Raw genomic sequence first — 19,332 nt, forward strand, 5'->3', positions numbered from 1 at the left:
GGATAATTGTTAAAATCAAATGCTTTCATAAGTTCTTTGGCTCAGACAAAGAGACCTTGGATATAATTCCCTTGATAGAACTTGCAGTTTTCATTAAGTAAGAGGAATTTTCATATGGATAAAGACAAGAGTATACCCCAAAGAGTTGAATAGTGAAGAAAGTTAAAAATTCGTACCAGATAGCAGATAGAGTAGTTTAGTTGCTCTCTAAATACTGAAATAAAAGGTTAACATATAAAGACTTCACAATCTATAAAGTTGTATAAATATAAACAAGTATCTTGTTATATGCCTTCTTGGACAACATTACACTCTAAATTAATACGCAGTTTTTTATAACTTTAAATATTATTAAAATACATTATCCATGTAGAAAATTTAACCTTGTTCAACTTTAGCAATTTTGCCCTAAATACCAAGATAACTTCACAAGTATAAATTGTTTCTTCTGGATGAGGTTTAGGATCAAATATCACTTCATAATAAAATTTCATGCTTTTATTAATGAATGAATTTGGTGAATGTCATAGAGAAGCAAAAGATTTAGTTGCTCTTTGTGGTGCCTTTAAAGTGAATTTAGTTAACAAGAGCTATTATATAATTCTATGTTAAAACTTTTTTCAGAGCTTTGATATTTCTATCAATAAATTCAGAAATGAATCCAAAGCAAAGTCATTATTCTCATAGTGAATACATTGTTTAAATCAGAATTGTCACTTATGGTATTAATTTAAAACATCAATCACAATTATATGCTTTTATTATTATATAATGACATTACCCATTAGCAAAAAAATACCATTCAAACCTTTAAAAAATTCATGAAGTTTTATCAATGTGTGTCAAAGTCACTACTAAAGTTTCTGCATGCTCAGTCACTCAGTCATGTCTGACTCTTTGTTATCTCAAGAGCTGTAGAGCACCAGGCTTCTCTGTCCATGGAACTTTCCAGGCAAGAATACTTGAGTGAGTTGCCATTTCCTACTCCAGAGAATCTTCCTTACCCAGGGATTGAACCTGCATTTCCTGCATTGGCATGTGGACTCTTTACTCTGCACCACTGGGAATCCCTAATAGTCAATATTATTTCTCTAAAGTTAAAATAGCATTTTATTAGTTTTAATACAGTAAAATAAAATAGATATGTATTTTGATATTCAAATAGAACAAGATAGCTTTGAAGCTTATCTGAGGGGAGTCCTGTAGCAATGATATAGAATTGATGAACTGATGGTAACAAATTTAGATATTATGTCAGTGTGAAAATTTTATGTAAAAAAATAAAAATAGTGTAAAGTGACTGAAAGTTTCACTGTCAAGTATGTTAATTGTGTGTTCCCCAAATTTATTTTGTAGTATTTGGAACATTTCTGCGCAATAATAATTATAAAAACTTTTACAAGGGAAATTTTATATATTACAGTCATGCCATGTAGCAAATAAAACAATTTTCACACACATAAATACAAATTATAATTTTTTAAAAATATGTATTTGTATTTATGTAAGGATATGTATCTTCTTTTTCTTAATTCAAGAAGAGATGTTTTAATGCCTTTATCTGAGATGTAATAAAATATATAGCTTTGATGAAATACTGGTTAATATTTTAGAACAGTTGTGAAAATAAAGTCAAAGAGAAAAATCCCATTTTTGAAAATATGTTAATTTTATATCATACTCTTATTTCCCAGAAAAATTTTTATTTGGAAAAAATATGATGGCAGTTATTCTGAAATCTCAGATAATGAAGACTCTTTAATTCACACTGTTAAATACCAAAATGATCCTTACTTGTCTAATCTGGCCCACTCTTCAGGTGGTAGTTGAGCAAGAATACTTGGATCTTCTGCAGATCAGGCCCATCATTCCATGCAGACCTGCTTTCACTTTTGATATTTTCACTTTATGAGCCAACTACAATTAGTTAGGTCAATGAGCTGTTCTGAGCATTGCTGTTGTTGTTCAGTCACTCAGTCACCTGACTCTTTGTGACCCCATAGACTGCAGCATGCCAGGCTTTCCTGTCCTTCATCATCTCTCAGACCTTGCTCAAACTCACGTCCATTGAGTCGGTGATACCATCCAACCGTCTTGTCTTCTGTTGTCTGCTGTTCCTAGCTTCTATCTTTTCCAGCCTCAGAGTCTTTTCTAATGAGTCTGCTCTTTGAATCAGGTGGCCAAATTATTGGAGTTTCAGCTTCAGCGTCAGTCCTTCCAATGAATATTCAGGATGGATTTCCTTTAGGATGGACTGGCTGGATATCCTTGCAGTCAAAGGGACTCCCAGGAATCTTCTCCTACACCGCAGTTCAGAAGCATCAATTCCTTGGTGTTCAGCCTTCTTTACGGTCCAAATTTCATATCCTTACATGACAACTGGAAAAACCATAGCTTTAACTATATGGACCTTTGTTGGCCAAGTAATGTTTCTGATTTTTAATATGCTGTCTAGGTTTGTTATAGCTTTTCTTCTAAAGAGCAGGTGTCTTTTAATTTTGTGGCTGCAGTCACCATCTGCAGTGATTTTGGAGCCCAAGAAAATAAAGTCTGTCACTGTTTCCATTGTTCCCTCATCTGTTTGCCATGAAGTGAAGGAACTGAATGCCATGATCTTTTTTTTTTTTTTTTTTGATGTTGAGTTTTAAGCCAGCTTTTCCACTTCCCTTTTTCACCTTCTTCAAGAGGCTTTTTAGTTCCTCTTCATTTTTTGCTGTAAGGGTGATGTCATCTGCATATCTGAGGTTATGAAGCAAAAAACCCCACCCTGCCTCACTACTGCTAGTCACTTTGCAAGTTCTTTTTTAAATTTCTTTGAATTTGTCCATGAGTGTGTGGGGGGTAATATGGTTTAACAGTGGCTAATTGGAAATCTGGTTTATGACATACTTAGTTTGCATTCGATTAAGTCATTTGGTTTAAAAAAAAAAGATATGAATATTTCCAGAGAGATGGCTTGCTGTTTCCAAAGGTTTGCAGTACAGTCTGGTAAATATTACCCTAACCTAGATGTTAGCAAAAATGACTGGTGAAAATCTTTTGAAAACAATTTTCTACTCTACTTGTGATTTTATTTTCCTTCTTAAATAGTTTGATGAATCTTTAGGCACCTTTTTTTTGAGGGGGGGTTTCTTTTTTTTTTATTTTATTTTATTTTTAAACTTTACATAATTGTATTAGTTTTGCCAAATATCAAAATGAATCCGCCACAGGTCTTCCAAGTTCTTTTTTGTTTTCTTTCTCTTTGCCTTAATATTCCTGGTTATGTGAGTATCATTGTGCATTAATATTTTTCTGGTTATTGATTTGTAGCTTTGTATTTGAACCTTTATTGGAAAGTGTGTTCTTTTGAATCTTTGTATTCAACATTTTAATTTATGGCAATTTTCACATACACAAAAATGTCTGTGTATAAAATGCTCAGTGAATGGATAAGTAAATAAATGAACATAGGTATTTTAGGGCCAGTATCTTAAACATTTAGTTTTTAGTTTTGGACAGGCTTACTTCCCAGGCACTTCTCTCATATTTATCCATTTTATTTTTCTCTTATTATACTCCAGCACACTGCAGTATTTCTGACCAACCTTGGATTATCTTGTTTCCTATACATTATGTTCTGTTTTTGTAAACTCATTGTTAATATTGTTAACTTTATAAAGATTATACAATCTTTGAAGATAGTGATAATTTATATAAATATTTTTAATCCTTTACCATGCCTTTTACCAAGGTGGAGACCAAATCAATTCTACCATTAATTCTGTTGAAGCCATAAGAATATCTTGGACTTGGCTTTTGTCATCTAGTATGAATAGTCCAAATTCATCTTTTAAATTTTCTTTAATTTAATATTTTATAATTGCATATATGACCATGCTGCTTCACTATGTAATTCTCAGTGGCTTTTTCTAGTTTTAAAAATGAAATTCTAACTTGTAAACTACAGAGATAATTCTACTCAGGATCTGCTCCTTAGAACTCTCCATACCTTCCATTAAAATATCTGTAAATCTTTAGCCACTCTAAAAAGAAAGTCTATTAATTAAAAAATAAGAATACACAGTTTATATCCAAATGGTCAGATGCAATAAAAATTGGCCTGATAATTCATTTAGCCTAGGCTGTGATGTTTCTATTAAGATAAACTTATTTGTCAGTAAAAGGGTAATAACTAAATTTCCATAGAATGTTTTCAGTGTCAGTGATCTTTTTGAGAATGTTACTTGACAAAAGTTAAAATTAAATATGTGCTGACTTTCTTGAGAAACACTTTTTAAATCAGTTGAGGTTATAGTTCAACTAACTAACAAATGAATCATTACTGTATCATAGTAACATTCATAATAATATATAGTTTTAGAAAATATTTTCACAGTTATATTTTTACTTACCCTTAGAATAATCCATTTGAAATTCATTTTATTTGAAGTTGTTTCTCTTTTATATATTTGAAAAATGGATCAACTTTCAATCTGAAAGATTCTTGGGTAAATGCTGTTACATCCCTGTTGTGATTGTGATCTGCATTTCCTAAATCCAGGAGATGTGAACTTGCCTTCTTGCAGTGCCTCCATCTTCATTAATAAGAAGTGCAAGAGCAGATCTAGTGATTTGAGTGTACTTGAGAAGAACAGGTACATAATACTGTTGTTTGAGCAGTTTACTCTTATACAAGTGAACAGTAGTACTTGCTGAATAGTGTGGACTTTTAACAACGTATGCAGTTTGTTTTTAAAGTCACAGAATACTTCATAATGCTTCAACTTTTTGCAAGCTCCATATACATAAATATGCATCAACTTTTTAAAAATGGCTTCATAACAGCATAAACACTTGTATTATTGCCTCCAGAAGTATTTACAATTTTAAGCCCAACTAGTTTAATTATATGCTGACTGCCAAAACCATTAAATACACAAGTATCATCATCCTAAATATTTAAACTTTCCCCCCCATATCTTAAATAAACAAATAAAACAAAGAGATTATTTGAAATCTCCAGATTAAAAAGTGCTTTCAGTGTATAGTTTTTAGATAAAATTCAGGGCACCAGCTAAATTTGAATTTAAGACAAATAATGGATTTCTTTTTTTTACTTTAAGTATTAATTATTTAATATAAGTATTACAGAGATACTTATACTAAAACATTATCCATTCTGTATCTGATTTTCAGATTTAACTTTGTATCCCGTATTTTTATTTACTTAATATAGCAACCCAATCTCAGAGAAAAATATTCTTTACATCTGTCATTTTTTGTAAGTCTTGCTGTTAAAAATTAGTGACTAAAAAGATTAAACAATAAGAATGTATTGCAAGTAGGTAAGTGTCATTAGTTAAGAATGAGACTGAGAGCCTCAAAGGAATCGGCTTACACAGTTAAGGAGGCTAACCATGCAGAATCTATAGGACAAACCAGCCAGCTGGAAATTCATGTAAAAAGGAATGTTTTGGACTTGTCAGGACAGGTCAAAGGGCTAAAAAAACTCAGGCAGGGTTTCAGTGTTTCAACCTTGATGCAGAATTTCTCCTTGTTTGGGAAACTTTAGTCTTTGCTCTTAAGCCCTTGCTTGAAATGACTAAAAGAGCCCCATTCACATTATGAGGGATCATTTTCTTTTATAGACTGTAAATGTTAATCAGACCTAAAAATACCTTCACAGCAGCATCTAGCCTCAGTTCAGTTCAATCATTCAGTCATGTATGATTCTTTGTGACCCCATGGACTGCAGCATGCCAGGCCTCCCTGTTCATCACCAACTCCTGGAGTCTACCCAAGCTCATGTCCATTGAATTGGTGATGCCATCCAACCATCTCATCTTCTGATGTCCCTTTTTCCTCCTGCCCTCAATCTTTCCCAGCATCAGGGTCTTTTCAAATGAGTCAGCTCTTTGCATCAGGGGGCTGAAGTATTGGAGTTTCAGCTTCAACTTCAGTCCTTCCAATGAACACGCAGGACTGATCTCCTTTAGGATGGACTGATTGGATCTCTTTGCAGTCCAAGGGACTCTCAAGAGTCTTTTCCAACACCACAGTTCAAAAGCATCAATTCTTCAGTGCTCAGTTTTCTTTACAGTCCAACTCTCACATCCATACATAACCCAAGACAGATGGGTCATGGTGAAGAGTTCTGACAAAATGTGGTCCACTGGAGAAGGGAATGGCAAACCACTTCAATATTCTTGCCTTGAGAACCCCATGAACAGTATCAAAAGGCAAAAAGATAGGACACTGAAAGATGAACTCTCCAGGTCAGTAGGAGCCCAACATGTTCCTGGAGATCAGTGGAGAAATAACTCCAGAAAGAATGAAGAGACGGAGCCAAAGCAAAAACAACACCCAGTTGTGGATGTGACTGGTTATGGAAGCAAGGTCCGATGCTATAAAGAGCAATATTGCATAGGAACTTGAAATGTGAGGTCCATGAATCGAGGCAAATTGGAAGTGGTCAAACAGATGACAAGAGTGAACGTCGACATTTTAGAAATTAGCGAACTAAAATGGACTGGAATGGGTGAATTTAACTCAGATGACCATTATATCTACTACTGTTGTCAAGAATCCCTTAGAAGAAATGGAGTAGCCATCATAGTCAACAAAAGAGTCCGAAATGCAGTACTTGGATGCAATCTCAAAAACTACAGAATGATCTCTGTTCATTTCCAAGGCAGACCATTCAACATCATGGTAATCAAAGTCTATGCCCCGACCAGTAATGCTGAAGAAACTGAAGTTGAACGGTTCTATGAAGACCTAAAAGACCTTTTAAAACTAACACCTCCCCAAAAATATCATTTTCATTGTAGGGGACTGGAATGCAAAAGCATCTAGTCTAGTGGTTGACTGAACAACTTGACACCAAAGCTTAAAATTGGTGAAATTAATGACCATACTACTCTAGGCACTACTATAATGGATTTTGATCATGTCATTAAGATCCCACATCAGCTGATCCTAAGATAGGGAGACTATTGGGGTAAGCCTGGCATAATTACATGAACCTTTTAAGTCTGTGTTTAGTGGTCAGAAAAGAAGTAAGATATGTTTAAATTTTGTGTGGCATTTAAAGGAGCCATGAGAAATTTTCCATCACTGGCTTTGAAGATAGAGTGAGGCTCATGGCAAGAGGGTTGGTGGCCTCTAGGAGCTGAATGCTCCAGCTGATAGCAACAAAATGGGAACCTCAGTTCTACAACCATAAGGCAATGAATTCTGTCAACAATCTGAGTGAGCTCTCAAGCAGAATCTTCTTCCGAGCCTCCAGATGAGAACAGCTTGTCTGATACTTCTGTGTTACAATGTAAAAATACTATCTTGTGATAATCTGAGTAGAGAACCCAAACATTGCACACTAAAATCTGATGAAGAGATTTATAAGCTGAAACAGGTGTTACTTTAAGTTACTGGGCTTTCTTGGTGGCTAGGTGGTAAAGAATCTGCCTGCAATGCAGTAGATGTGGATTTGACCCCTTGGTTGGGAAGATCCCCTGGAGGTGGCCATGGCAATCTACTCCACGAAAATCCCATGGACAGAGGAGCCTGGTGGGATATAGTCCATGGGGGTCACAAAGAGTCAGACATGACTGAAGTGACTGAGCCCATGCTTTAAACTACTAAGTCTGTATTTGTTAGGCAGCTACACCCTATTTATAGTTTATTATATTTAAATTTTCTTGAATGTTCTAAATTCTACTAAATTCCATGGAAATTATGTCTTATAGATATATGATATTATTATACATTATGCAATGTAAAAGTAATATATGTATACAAATACATGTAATATCATATATGAAATGAGTCACCAGTCCAGGTTCAAGGCACGATACTGGATGCTTGGGGCTGGTACAATGGGACTACCCAGAGGGATGGTACGGGGAGGGAGGATGGAGGAGGGTTCAGGATGGGTTCAGGATGGGGAACACGTGTATACCTGTGGCAGATTCATGTTGATATTTGGCAAAACCAATACAATATTGTAAAGTTAAAAAATAAAATAAAATAAATTAAAAAAAAAAACAAATATGTGTTCATATATTATATATATCCCTATCATGAGAAACGCTGGACTGGAAGAAACACAAGCTGGAATCAAGATTGCCAGGAGAAATATCAATAACCTCAGATATACAGATGACACCACCCTTATGGCAGAAAGTGAAGAGGAACTAAAAAGCCTCTTGATGAAAGTGAAAGTGGAGAGTGAAAAAGTTGGCTTAAAGCTCAACATTCAGAAAATGAAGATCATGGCATCTGGCCCAATCACTTCATGGGAAATAAATGGGGAAACAGTGGAAACAGTGTCAGACTTTATTTTTCTGGGCTCCAAAATCACTGCAGATGGTGACTGCAGCCATGAAATTGAAAGACGCTTACTCCTTGGAAGGAAAATTATGACCAACCTAGATAGCATATTCAAAAGCAGAGACATTACTTTGCCAACAAAGATCTGTCTAGTCAAGGCTATGGTTTTTCCAGTGGTCATGTATAGATGTGAGAGTTGGACTGTGAAGAAGGCTGAGCGCCGAAGAATTGATGCTTTTGAACTGTGGTGTTGGAGAAGACTCTTGAGAGTCCCTTGGACTGCAAGGAGATCCAACCAGTCCATTCTGAAGGAGATCAGCCCTGGGATTTCTTTGGAAGGAATGATGCTAAAGCTGAAATTCCAGTACTTTGGCCACCTCATGCGAAGAGTTGACTCATTGGAAAAGACTCTGATGCTGGGAGGGATTGGGGGCAGGAGGAGAAGGGGACGACAGAGGATGAGATGGCTGGATGGCATCACTGACTCGATGGACGTGAGTGTGAGTGAACTCTGGGAGTCGGTGATGGACAGGGAGGCCTGGTGTGCTGCGATTCATGGGGTCGCAAAGAGTCAGACACAACTGAGCAACTGATCTGATCTGATTATTTTGTTGGAACTTAACATACTAATGTATTTTTTCTTTAACTTGGCTTAGCTATCTCCCTAACATAAACTGGATATATTGCCTGGTTAGCTCAGAGAACTCTATGCCTTGTATTAGTAGTTAACAGTGCAGCATGTGGAGATAGGTTGTCTGATTCAAATGCTACTTGTGACAAGTCTATGCTATACAACTTTAGGCAAGTTAATTTTCCTAGTGTCTCTCTGAAATGTAAGTGAAGCAAATTGTTGTGAAATATCAACAAGACAAGACCTGTGAAAATACCTGGAACAATTCATAGCACATAGCTTTCTGAAATGTTAGCAAGTTCTGCTATTCCTATTAATTTTGTAAAAATTATTATTATTTTGTACAAATAATACACAAATACATTGTCTTGTAATAAAAAAGGAATACTGATACATATAAGTATGAAGAGTGAAAGCAGTCTCCTCACTCTTCCCACAATTATGTCTCTTACCTACATCAGTAACTAATTCTCTGAATTTTCAGTTTTAAGGTTTTTGTGTTACCTTATGCGACAAGTCCTTCTTCATACTCATCTGATAATCTTGCACATTTTCATATGTAAAGATATTAGTTGGTTTTTTAGATATGTAGTTACATTTTCAAATCTGTCAAATATTTCATTGAAGGTTTTTTTTTTTTAATTCTATTGATTTGTTAATTTGGGGAGAATAGTCATTTTTAGATAGTGATACTTTTTCATCAATTTTGAATTTTACACAGAAGAACCTCAAAAGAAAGAAAAATGTGAGCAAATAAATTAATAAAATATCTAATTGTTGACATTTTTCAAATGTCCTTCAATAGAACTGGAAGATACTTCATGATGACATTTGTGGTGATTTCTTTAAGTTACTAAGGAATCTGTGTGATCTATATGTGTTAAAATTAACACCTGGAGTTACACCTTCGTAAAGCATTGGGAAGCTAGTGTTACAAATTTTTGGCATGTTCACAACTATAGAATTTATTTCTAATTAGAAGAAACAATTGGAGGAATATTTTTTTGTTGTTTATTATGAACAGTTAATGTTTTAGATTGATTTTTAGATTCACAGCAAAATTGAGTACTTCTTATGTGTTATCTGCCACCATACATGCATCGAGAAGGCAATAGCACCCCACTCCAGTACTCTTGCCTAGAAAATCCCATGGACGGAGGAGCCTGGTAGGCTGCAGTCCATGAGGTGGCGAAGAATTGGACATGACTGAGCTACTTCACTTTCACTTTTCACTTTCATGCACTGGGGAAGGAAATGGCAACCCACTCCAGTGTTCTTGCCTGGAGAATCCCAGAGACGGGAGAGCCTGGTGGGCTGCCGTCTATGGGGTCGCACAGAGTCGGACACGACTGAAGTGACTTAGCAGTAGCATACATGCATAGCCTCACCTGTTATCAACATTTTCCACTGGGGTATGTACTCCATTCATTAGAATCAATGAAACTATATTGACAGATCATTATCATCCATAGTTTACATTAGGATTCATTGTTGTTATGCATTTGTTCTATGACTGACAAATGTGTAATGGCATGTGTTCATCATTATACTATCACAAAGAATATTTTCACTGCCCTTGATAGCCTCCTTGCTCAGTCTGTTGATCCTTCTGCCTCCCCAACTCCTGGCAGCCACTGGAATCTTTTCGCTATCTCAGTACTTTCGCTTTTTTAGGATGCTATGTAGTTGGAGCATACAGTTTGTATACTTTTAATATTGGCTGATTTCATTAGGTAATATGCATTTGATAATCCTAGCATCCATAATCTAATATATTGTTGCTATTATTATTTTAAACAAACTTATTTTTAGACTAATTAAAAGTTTTAAAATAATACCATTTTTATTCCATTTAAAGTATTTTTTTTTTAACTTTTCTTGAAAAGCAGATCTACTACCAACAGATTTCATCAATTTTTCCTTCTCTGGAAAGTATTTATTTCTCCCTTGCCTTTGAAGGATTGTTTCTCAGGATACAGAATTTTGGTGGAATTTTTTGTTTGTTTTTCTTTAAAACTTTAAACATTTTAGTCCACTTTCTTTTCCTTGCATAGTTTCTTGTGTAGAGGTATGTAATTTTTATATTTGCTCCTATACAGATAATTCATTTTTCCCCTCTGACTTATTTCATATTGTTTTCTTTATCTAATTTTGAGTAGCTTTAAAATGATTTTCCTCTATGTAGGTTTTTTTTTGTATTTAATCTACCTTATGCTCTTTCAGCATCCTGGATCTGTGGTTCATGCTTGGTATTAATTTGAGGAGCTTCTCAGTTATTCATATTTCTAATATTTCTTCTTTCTTTTTTTCTTTTTCTCCTTTTGATATTCCCATTATATTAATGTTACATATTTGTAGTTGTCTCCAAGTTTTTAGATAGTCTGTGCTGTTTTTTCCAGTCTTTTTTCCCTTTACTTTTCAGGTTTGGGTGTTTGTATTGAAATATCCTCAAGCTTAGTAAGTTTTTCTGCAGCTGTGTCCAATGTACTGATAAGCTCATTAAAGTAATTTTTCATTTCTGTTGCAGTGTTTTTGATTTCTAGTGTTTCTTTTGGATGCTTTCTTATCATTTATATTTCTCTGCTTATATTGCCCATCTGTCTTGGCATGCTATTTTATCCATTAGCACCCTTAGCATGTTAATTGTACTTATTTTAATTTTCCAGTCTTGTCGGGAGCCACGTTAGGCATTACTGACAAAATGGAGGCACAGCCCCAGCCCCCTCTCCTCATTCCAAAGGCCGGGACCCGGGATGAAGGGGTTAGCTTTTTGATTCTGACTTGTTTCTTCCTTTCTTCGGTTGAGTTGGCTGGAAAGAATGTTAAGGTGCTTATTGTTCTTTTTTTTTTTTTTTTAATTTTATTTTATTTTTAAACTTTACAAAATTGTATTAGTTTTGCCAAATATCAAAATGAATCCGCCACAGGTATACATGTGTTCCCCATCCTGAACCCTCCTCCCTCCTCCCTCCCCACACCATCCCTCTGGGTTGTCCCAGTGCACTAGCCCCAAGCATCCAGTATCGTGCATTGAACCTGGACTGGCAATTCGTTTCATACATGATATTTTACATGTTTCAATGCTATTCTCCCAAATCTTCCCACCCTCTCCCTCTCCCACAGAGTCTATAAGACTGTTCTATACATCAGTGTCTCTTTTGCTGTCTTGTACACAGGGTTATTGTTACCATCTTTCTAAATTCCATATATATGCGTTAGTATACTGTATTGGTGTTTTTAGAGAAGCATGAGAAAGCACAAAGCCTTCTGCAGTTGTGCCCAGAAAATAATCTATAAAGTAACCATTGACATTTGTTCAAGGATTTTTAAAAAGACTGTCCCAGGATGAGCAGGTAGGCTGCAGCTTGAGGCCATGGGAAAGATTGTTATCTGAGACCTGTTTGTGAGGGATATGTTTATGGCAAAGGAAGTTTGCAGAGCTTAGGGTTTAGGAATAATTAAGAATAGCTAGAAGCCTTTTTAGGAGATAGTGAGTTTAAGATACTAGGGGCAAGCAGGATTTGGAAAGATAAGAAATAAACTGAGGAATGTAGTATGCAGCCCAGACATAAGCATGAGTTACAATGTAATCACAAGTAAACAGGATTCTGAGAGAATCACTGAAGCAGGAGCTCTGTTTGAAGGGCAACAATGAGACAATAATCTGGGTGAGGGGGAACTGAAAATGTCAAACCTCTGACCTAATGCTTTTGAAAAGATATAAAGGAGAACCTGATGCTTGAAATAAACATGCAGTCCCATACCTGGAGTCAGAGGCTACATCATTTCCTGCCAACACAGCTCATCCCTTCAGGCTGATCCCCTGGCTGCTGGAGCTGGACTCCATCCAGCACAGTCTGATAATTCTGATGATTTAACATTCGTAGCATTTTGGTTTTGATGTCTACTTTTGCCTCTTAATTTTTTTTTTTTTAATCTTTTGGTATGGCTTGCAACTTTTTTTTGAGAGCTAAACATGTATGTGAACTGGATGAAAAGAATTGCTTTAAACAGGTCGTTAGTAATGTGGAGATGAGTTGTTGGGGGGGGGGGGCAGGGGCTGGTGAAAGTGTCCTGTGGTCCAGTGATTAGGTATCAGCCAATGCCCCTGGGGTGTGAGCTTCACAAGAATTTCTGGGTTTTTTCTAAATATTTAGATGGGAGAGGATGGCTCATGTGGGTTGGAATTGTCGATTTCCCTTCCCTGTGTCAGTTAGGCTGTAACAGTATAGCAGGTTAGGTTTGGTTATTAGTTTCTCCTGAAGCAGAACTTATTAAGAACAGAGTAACCTGGCATATTTCTAAATTTTTCCTTTTCCCTTCTTTTTGCAGGAAGCAGAGGGGCTTTTTTCTTCAGTGTTCACTGTGGGAACCTAGTCAACCTCCTGGAAGTAAATCTCCCAATATTGCGGGGTACCCCCTTCACCAGCAACTGGTTCTTCATGAAGTTTTTAACTTTCAAGGGTTGGCCACACTGAGCCTTCAGCAACTCGTCAACTGCAGTTTCAGTTTTCCTACCATGGCATTTGTTCCTGTGGCAGCTTCATTCTTGAGTCTCTGCTCTGGTAAGTCATGACTCCATGTGTTCACCTCTCTGTCTCTAATATCAGGGGCGACCTTTTGCTCTGCATCCTCTCCTCTCTTACTGATGCAAGGTGAGTAGTTGTTGTTGTTGTTTTTCAGGCTCTTCAGTTTCTTACTTGTTATTAGAATGGAGTGCAAACTTCCAGGCTCCTTACACATGCAACTGAAAGCCAGAAGTCCTCATTTTTTTTTTTTTTTGTTTTAATTCACCTTTAGAATGATTGAACTTTAATATATTGATGGTAGTATAACCAGTAAATACAGTGGATAAATTATAAAATATTCTAAAGGACTTTTATTTGAGTTGAAATGAATGTGATTGCATAGCGTGCCTGTTAATTAGACAGAGCTTAAGAAAAACACAATTATAAATTTGGATTCCTTTAAGTTTACAATTCCCAGGTTAGGAAACTTTATACTGTTTGAGGAATATATGGTGTCTTATCTAAAGAAAATCACTACTTTGACAAGTGTTTCTCTTCCCTCATCACATTGATATTTATCACAGCAAAGCACTGAGATAAGTTATTGTGAAACAAACACTGTTAGCACTCTTAGAGTTTAATTATGAAAGAGCTAAATGTAACACAGACATCTGGCTGATATCACTGCTAACAACTGGTGCTCTTAACTTTGACAAGCTGATAGGCTTCTTTGTAACAATTTCAGTCAGTTGATGCGATAATGGTGCACCTGATAACCTCAAGTTTCTATAAGACACAAAATGACTGGACCAGATAATTCCACATATGTGTTGATCTAGTTAAAATTAACCAGTATTATTTGAAAATATTAGTAGTCTCTGAGCAGCATAACCCAAACTTGGAGGCAACAAAAAGATGGAAAGTGTCTTCATTCTGAATAAGAAAAACATGTTATTTAAAGGTATATTTATAAATAGTATGTCACTGATTAATATCACCAGAACAAGCCAAATATCTTTCATTTCTCTTTGAATGCTTAATTCTTAAGCCTACTTTTTAAAAAGAACTTTTGTAACATAATATAAAGTAATACATTTTGATGATAAATTAGATTTTTACAAATTTTGGTTAAGTAATAATACCAGTTAAAAATACATTCATGTATTATAGCACAGAAATTTGAAGCCTTAACTGACTATGGTACCTTGTGTTGGATTAGACTCCAAACAGTATTTAGGGAAAAGACTGTGTCTGGCAGTTGTACTTGTCAATGCCTATAAATAGATACTGTGGGTTTATAATTAGGAAGGGGGTCAGGTCAAACTTTTCTGTAACCCTCAGGGATTATAAGCACATGTTATACTATAAAACATATTTGGTTAATAAAAATGAAAGGAAAACTATACCAAAGCTGATGCTGAAGCTGAAACTCCAATACTTTGGCCTCCTGATGCAAAGAACTGATTCATTGGAAAAGACCCTGATTCTGGGAAAGATTGAAGGCAGGAGGAGAAGGGGAAATTGGAGGTTGAGATGGTTGGATGGCATCATTGACTCGATGGACAGGGGTTTGAGCAAGCTCTGGGAGTTGGTGATGGACAGGGAGGCCTGGCATGCTCTAGTCCATGGTGTCTCAAAGAGTCTGACACAACTGAGCAACTGAACTGAACTGACACCAAAGTTTATACCAAAGCTCCAACCCAGGTGATAAAGCATGTGGATCTGTACATGACTATCAGTAGAGGCTCTAGATCTTCATTTATATTTCAAGATAGGAACAACTGGGGAATATAAGAAAAGTTATTATTATTATTTTTTTAACAAGACCTTTTATCGTCCAGTCTCTCTCAGACTTTAAGTATACTGTGTTCTCTACAATCATTGACTTTCAAATTTTCTTGAAACATATAGATCTTTCTGTTTTCAATAAGATTAATGGCAAAGCCAGTTGTTAACACACACACACACACACACACTTTTTCCTAGAAACTTAAATACTGAATATGAAAGAACTAAGCCCAGTTTCCCCTACTTTATATCATTCTATATTTCTTTCAATTTAACCTTCAGGAAATAGATTTTCATAGGGGCATTAAAATACCACTCATGTTCATACTTTCTAAATTTTTTCATAGATGGAATTTTTTGTTTCAGATACAAAACATTAGATGGCTGAATAAGATAACATGGTACATAAATGCTTTGAGAAAAGTCATTTGGAAATAGTTATCTGCAATTTATTATAAATATAGCCAAAATACAAAAGGAGTTTATCTAAAATTTATTGTAAAATTAGGAAATTGGTACACTCATTTTGATACTTAAAATTCATCCACTTCTTTGTAAATAAAATAAGATCTAAACATAGCCAACTATTTTTATCCTTTGCTTTTCAATTGAAATATAACCCCCACAAACTAAAATAAATAAATTTTAAGTGTATAGATACTGGATTTTTTAAAGTAAGTATTTCTGTAGAAATATCAAATATATCAAGAACTAGAATATTAATAGCCTCCAGCGTATTCCTATTATGGCTTTACTCAGTTATTAGCCCTTTCAAAAATGTAATCACTCTTCTGGTATCTACTGCCTACTGGTATCTACCTACTTAGATATCAGTAGGTAAATATTCTGTAAATAGCAGTAGGTGGATATTCTTACATATAACCAGTGTTCATTGTTTTTTATGGATTTCTTTTTCATTAAATATGTCTGTGAGATTTATCTGTGTTGCTGTACAGAGTTATAGATTGTAATTCTGAAGTTTTTCATCCTGCTTTTCCTGTTTTACCTTGGTGACAATTTTGCTAATTTCTACTTTGGTGAAGATCATGAATAATGCTTCCTTAAATATTCTTGAACTTTGGTAACATATGCAGATTTCTGTGAAGTGTATATATAAATTTTAAAAATATATCTAGGAATTTAATTGATTTCTAAGTATAGATATGTTCAACTTTGGTAGGTACTGCTAAACAGTTCAAAGTGCAAAAATTTACAGTTTTACCAGAAGTGTGTGTGAGTTCCTGTTACTGTATATTCCTACTAACATTTGGCATTGCTATTTTCTGTTTAGTTGTAACCATTCTAATTCTTTTATAATGATATTTTATAAACTTACTTTTGAATAACATCTTCTTAAAGTACCTGCCACTTCTCATTTTTATTTTAGATGTAGTTTAACTTTTCATTATTGATTATTACTTGTTTTTATGCATTTCTAAGAATCTTTACTTGTATTTCAAATATCTCGCTCAAATCTGTGGATTGCCACTTATGGTCTTTCAAAACTGATTTTTGATGCATTAAGAATTTATTAAATTCAATGAATTTAAATTTATCACTCTTTTTATAGTAAAGACTGTGTGATATTGGAGGACATAGTAACATATTCAAATATCACTCCTCCATGTAATGTTGGAGAAAATTTATTGTTTCACTCTGGGATTGTTATTTATGATCCATCTAGAATTGATTTTGTACATGGTGTGAATTAGAAATCATCATTTCTCCATATGGTACTGTGATTCTTATACAGTTTGTGAAAATGGTTACCATTCCCTCTTGCATTCAAACTATTTTTTAATGTAATTCAGGTGATATGGAAAGATACAGAGAAGAATTTACTAAAAAGATTTTCATGACCCAGATAATCACGATGGTGTGATCACTCACCTAGAGCCAGACATCATGGAATATGAAGTCAGCTGGGTCTTAGGAAACATCACTGCGAATAAAGCTAGTGGAGGTGAAGGAATTCCTGTTGAGCTATTTCAAATCCTAAAAGATGATGCTATGAAACTGCTGCAGTCAATACACCAGCAAATTTGGAAAACTCAGCAGTGGCCACAGGACTGGAAAAGGTCAGTTTTCATTCCAATCCCAAAGAAAGGCAATGCCAAAGAATGCTCAAACTACAGCCCAATTGCACTCATCTCACATGCTAGCAAAGTAATGCTTAAAATTCTCCAGGCCAGGCTTTAGCAATATGTGAACCGTGAATTTCCAGATGTTCAAGCTGGTTTTAGAAAAGGCAGAGGAACCAGACATCAAATTGCCAACATCCGCTGGATCATCAAAAAAGCAAGAGAGTTCCAGAAAAACATCTATTTCTCCTTATTGACTATGTCAAAGCCTTTGACTGTATGGATCGCAATAAACTGTGGAAAATTCTTCAAGAGATGGGACTACCAGACCACTTGACCTGCATCTTGAGAAATCTGTATGCAGGTCAGAAAGCAACAGTTCTAACTAGACATGGAACAACAGACTGGTTCCAAACAGGAAAAGAAGTACGTCAAGGATGTATAGTCCTTTAACGTATAGGCAAAGTACATCATGAGAAACGCTGGACTGGATGAAGTACAGGCTGGAATGAAGATTGTTGGGAGAAATATCAGTAACCTCAGATATGCAGATGACACCACCCTTATGGCAGAAAGTGAAGAGGAAATGAAGAGCTTCTTGATGAAAGTGAAAGAGGAGAGTAAAAAAATCTTTTTTTTAATTCAGATCACTAAGATCATGGCATCCAGTCCCATCACGTCATGGCAAATAGATGGGGAAACAGTGGAAACAGTGGCTGACTTTATTTTTCTAGGCTCCAAAATCATATGCCGATGGTGATTGCAACCATGAAGTTAAAAGATGCTTACTCCTTGGAAGGAGTTATGACCAACCTAGGCAGCATATTAAAAAGCAGAGACATTTCTTTGCCAACAATGGTCTGTCTTGTCAAGGCAATGGTTTTTTCCAGTAGTTATGTATAGATGTGACTGTTGGACTACAAATAAAGCTGAGTGCTGAAGAATTGATGTTTTTGAACTGTGGTGTTGGAGAAGACTCTGAGTGTCCCTTGGACTGCAAGGAGATCCAACCAGTCCATCCTAAAGGAGATCAGTCCTGAGTGTTCATTGGAAGGACTCATATTGAGGCTGAAACTCAAATACTTTGGCCACCTAATGTGAAGAGCTGAATCATTTGAAAAGACCCTGATGTCCCAAGATTGAGGGCAGGAGGCGAAGGGGATGATAGAAGATGAGATGGTTGGATGGCATCATCAACTCAATGGACATGAGACTGAGTAAACTCCAGGAGTTGGTGATGGACATGGAGGCTGGGTGGCTGCGGTTCATGGGTCACAAAGAGTCGAGCATGACTGAATGACTCAACTGAACTGAACTGAAGGTGATATGGCATTTTTAAGTTCTAGCAATTATATATTTTTTAATTCCATTTAATTCAGATTGAGTCTGAGCAGGTAATGTGACTCAATTGCACTCATCTTTTCTATTTTTTATAATTTAATTAGTATTCTCTGCAAGGTTTATATTTGGTCTTTCTGTTATCTATTTATTTTTTCATTGAATTATGTTTGTTGATATGCGTGGTATGATTTTGGATACTTTAAGTGAAAAGTTGTGCAGTCGCTGGATAATGTTATCATCTTCTAGAAGAGACTTTATCCTTTTCTCTGCAGGCAGATAGAACACAAGCAAATCACCTTGCTTTGACAGTAACTGTGGATGCTTGAAACTTTACTTTGTGAATTTTCTTCTAATATTTCTTATATGTCTTTGTTTTAGGGCATAACCCTTTAGAACTATGATATAAACATGGAGTGATTGCAGAGTCTGACTTCCTTTTCAGGACTTCAGCTGTATCAGTTTTCCCCTAGAACTCTGAGACTGCCAGAATCTTAATATAGCTTTTCTTTCTTTTTTTCAGAATATTTAAACTTTTATTTTGTACTGGGGTATAGCCGATTAACAAACAATGTCATGATAGTTTCAGGTGAACAGCAAAGGGACTCAGTCATACATACAAATGTATCCCTTCTCTTCCAAACTCCCCTCTCACCCAGGCTATCACAATAGGATT

The sequence above is a fragment of the Bubalus bubalis genome, chromosome 7 (assembly GCF_019923935.1).
Source record: "Bubalus bubalis isolate 160015118507 breed Murrah chromosome 7, NDDB_SH_1, whole genome shotgun sequence".
Taxonomy (NCBI): domain Eukaryota; kingdom Metazoa; phylum Chordata; class Mammalia; order Artiodactyla; family Bovidae; genus Bubalus; species Bubalus bubalis.